This window comes from Nannospalax galili, unplaced genomic scaffold (genome assembly GCF_000622305.1).
Source record: "Nannospalax galili isolate Female #2095 unplaced genomic scaffold, S.galili_v1.0 scaffold1082, whole genome shotgun sequence".
NCBI lineage: Eukaryota > Metazoa > Chordata > Mammalia > Rodentia > Spalacidae > Nannospalax > Nannospalax galili.
The window spans coordinates 2,395,494-2,396,683 of NW_008348580.1; positions in this window are offsets into that span (position 1 = coordinate 2,395,494).

The following is a 1,190-nucleotide window of genomic DNA, read 5'->3' on the forward strand; positions in this document are numbered from 1 at the left end:
GCTTTGTTTTTTCCCCAGTATATGGTCAGTTTTGGAGAAGGTTCCGTCGGGTGCTGAGTAGAAAGTATGTCCTTTGGTGCTTGTGTGCAAAACTTGGTAATGTCTATTAGGTCCATTTGATATATGGTATGTTTAATTCAGATGTCTCTCTGTTCACTCTCTGCCTTGTTGACCTATCTAATGGAGACAGTGGGGTATTGAAGTCCCCTACTATTAATGAGTTGGGGTTAATCTGGTTCTTAAAGTCCTGTAGTATTGTTTTTATGAAGTTGGGTGCACCAGAGTTTGGTGAATATATGTTCATGATTGTAATATCTTCTTGGTTTATTGTTCCTTTGATCAGAATGAAGTGGCCCTCTTTGTCTCTTCTGATTAATTTTAGTTTAAAGTCTATTTTGTCAGATATTAGAATTGCAATGCCTGCTTTTTTCTTAGTACCATTTGCTTGGTATATTTTTTCCATCCTTTCACCTTAAGATAGTGCCTGTCCTTGAAAGTGATATGAGTTTGTTGCAGACAACAAAAAGATGGGTTTTGTTTCTTAATCTATTCACCTGGTCTGTGTCTTTTGACTTAGAAGTTCTGTCCGTTGATATTTAAAGTTATTAATGAAGGATGAGTATTGAATCCTGTCATTTTTATTTCTGTTTACATTCTTGCTATAGCTGTGCTTTCCACAGTTATAGCTTCTTTGGTTTTCTTTCTGCAGTCCCTTTGGGTATAGACATTCCTTTCCTCAGCTCTTTGTATTGCTTCCAGAACTCTCTGAAGGGCTGGTTTTGTGGACATGAATTCCTTCAGCCTATTTATATCATGGAAGATTTTTCTTTCCCCTTCAGCTATAATAGACATTTTGGCTGGTGTGCTGGGTAGCTTTAGTGTCAACTTGACACACCTGAGTTGAGGGAGCCTCAATTGGGGAATTTCCTCCATTGGACTGGCCTGTGGCCATGTCTGTGGGGTATTTTCTTTGATTGTTGAGTGATGTGGGAGGGCCCAGCCCACTGTGAGTAGTGCCACCCCTGGGCAGGTGGGCCTGCGTTGGATAAGAGAGCAAGCTGAGCAGTGCCCAGGGGAGCAAGTCAGTAAGCAGCGTTCCTCCATGGCCTGTGCTCCAGCTCCTGCTTCCAGGTTCCTTCCCTGAGTTCCTACCTTGGGCTCCCTGATGAACTGCAACCTGGGAGTTGTAA